The sequence below is a fragment of the Macaca nemestrina genome, chromosome X (genome assembly GCF_043159975.1).
Source record: "Macaca nemestrina isolate mMacNem1 chromosome X, mMacNem.hap1, whole genome shotgun sequence".
NCBI lineage: Eukaryota > Metazoa > Chordata > Mammalia > Primates > Cercopithecidae > Macaca > Macaca nemestrina.
The window spans coordinates 13,556,397-13,559,091 of NC_092145.1; positions in this window are offsets into that span (position 1 = coordinate 13,556,397).

Here is a 2,695-nt window from a genome sequence, read left to right on the forward strand (position 1 = left end):
TTTAATGTTTGTAGGATATGTAGCGATAATTTAATTCCTGATATTTGTAATTTGACTTTTTTTCTTGATTAGTCTTACAAAGAGGTTACCAATTTTGCAAACAGCCCATTTTTGCCTTTGTAAATTTTCTTTATTTTACATATTATGTCAATTGTTTGGGGTTATTTCATGGCCCAGCATGTGGGCTATCTTGGTGACTGTGTCATGGGCAATTTGAAAGAATATGTTTACATTTATTGCACATAGGATTCTGTAAACATTGATTAGTTTAAAGTTGATTTAAAATTGCTTGATGGTATTATTCAGGTCTCCCATATTGTTACTGATTTTTGTCTACTTTTATCAATTACTGAGAGAAAGGTACAAAAATCCCTAGCTGTGATTGTAACTGTTGATACTTGTAATTTGATTGGCTTTTGCTTTATGAAGTTCAATTTTCTCTTACTAAATATATACATGTTTACGACTTATTACTTCCTGATGAACTGTTCATTTTAGCATTATGAAATCTTTCCCTGTATCTCGTAAAATACTGTTTTAAGTTTAATTTTTCTGATTTGAACATAACCTCTCCAGCTTTCTTACTCTTACTGTGTACACAGTATATATTCTTATTTTATTTTCTTTTTTTAACTTTTATTTTAAGTTTAGGGGTACATGTGCAGGCTTGCTTTACAGGTAAACTCACATCATGGGGCTTTGTTGTACAGATTATTTCATCACCCAGGTGTTAAACCTAGTACCCATTAGTTATTTTTCCTGATCCTCTTCCTCCTCCCACCCTATACCCTCTGATAGACACAGTGTCTCTTGCACCTCTCTATGTGTCCATGTGTTCTTATTATTTAGCTCCCACTTATCAGTGAGAACATGTGGTATTTGATTTTCTGTTCCTACTTTAGTTTGCTAAGGATAATGACCCCAAGCTCCATCCATAATCTCATTCTTTTTGTGGCTGCATAGTATTCCATAAGTGTATGTGTACCACATTGTCTTTATACAGTCTACCATTTATTGGCATTTAGGTTGATTCCATGAGTAGTGCTTCAGTAAACATTAGTATGCATATGTCTTTCTGATAGAATGACTTATATTCCTTTGGATACATACTTAGTAACAGAATTGCTAGGTCGAGTGGTTGTTCTATTTTTAGGTCTTTGAGGAATTGCCACACTGTTTTCCCCAATGGTTGAACTAATTTACATTCCCACCAACACTGCACAAGCACTCCCTTTCCTCTGAAATCATCCCAGCATATGATACTTTTTGACTTTTTAATCATAGCCATTCTGACTGGCATGAGATGGTATCTCATCATGGTTTTGATTTGCATTTCTGTAATGATCGGTGATGTTCCGTAAAAATCGGTGATTTTTTCATATGCTTGTTGTTCATATTTATGTCTTCTTTTGAGAAGGGTCCGTTCACGTCCTTTGCCCACTGATTAATAGGGTTGGTTTATTTTTCTTATACATTTGTTTAAGTTCCTTACAGATGCTGGATATTAGGCCTTTTTCAGGTGCATAGTTTGCAAACATTTTCTCCCATTTTGTAGGTTGTCTGTTTATTCTGTTGATAGTCTTTTTCTGTGCAGAAACTGTTTAGTTTAATTTGATCCTGCTTGTCAATTTTTGCTTTCGTTGCAATTGCTTTTGGCATCTGTGTCATGAAATTTTTGCACATTCCTATGTCCAGAATGGTATTGCCTCGGTTATTTTCCAGGGTTTTTATAGTTTTGGGTTTTACATTCCAGTCTCTAATCCATCTTGAGTTAATTTTTGTATATGGTGTAAAGAAGGTGCCCAATTTCAATCTTCTGCATATGGCTAGACAGTTATCCCAGCACCATTTATAGAATAGGGAGTCCTTTCCCCATTGCTTGTTTTTGTCAGCTTTGTCCAAGATCAGCTAGCCATAGGTATATGGCCTTATTTCTGGACTCTCTGTTCTGTTCCATTGGTCTATGTGTCTGTGTTTGTATAAATACCATGGTCTTTTGGTGACTGTAGCCCTGTAGTATAGTTTGAAGTCGGGTAGTGTGATGCCTCCAGTTTTTTTTTTTTCCTTTTGCTTATGATTGCCTTGGCTGTTTTGGCTCTCTTTTGATTCCATCTGAATTTTTAAATAGTTTTTCCTAGTTCTGTGAAGAACGTCATTGATAGTTTTACAGGAATAGCATTGAATCTGTAAATTGCTTTGCACAGTATGGCCATTTTAAAGATATTGATTCTTCCTATCTATGAGCATGAAATGTTTTTTTCCATCTATTTGTGTCATCTGCTTTTTTTTTTCTTTGAGCAGTGGTTTGTAGTTCTGCTTGTAGAAGTTTTTCACCTTCCCAGTTAGCTGTATTCCGAGGTATTTTATTCTTTTAGTGGCAATTGCAAATGAGATTGTATTCTTCATTTGGCTCTCCTCTTGGCCATTGTTGGTGTATAAGAATGATAATGATTTTTGCACATTGATTTTATATCCTGAGACGTTGCTTGTCAGCTTAAGGAGCTTTTGGGGTGAGACTATGGGGTTTTCTAGGTATAGAATCATATCATCTACAAACAGGAATAGTTTTCCTTCCTCTCTTCCTATTTGGATGTCCTTTATGTCTTTCTCTTGCCTGATTGCCCTGGCCAAGTAGTTCCAACATGATGTTGAACAGGAGTGGTGAGAAAGAACATCAGTCTTTTGTGGGTTTTCA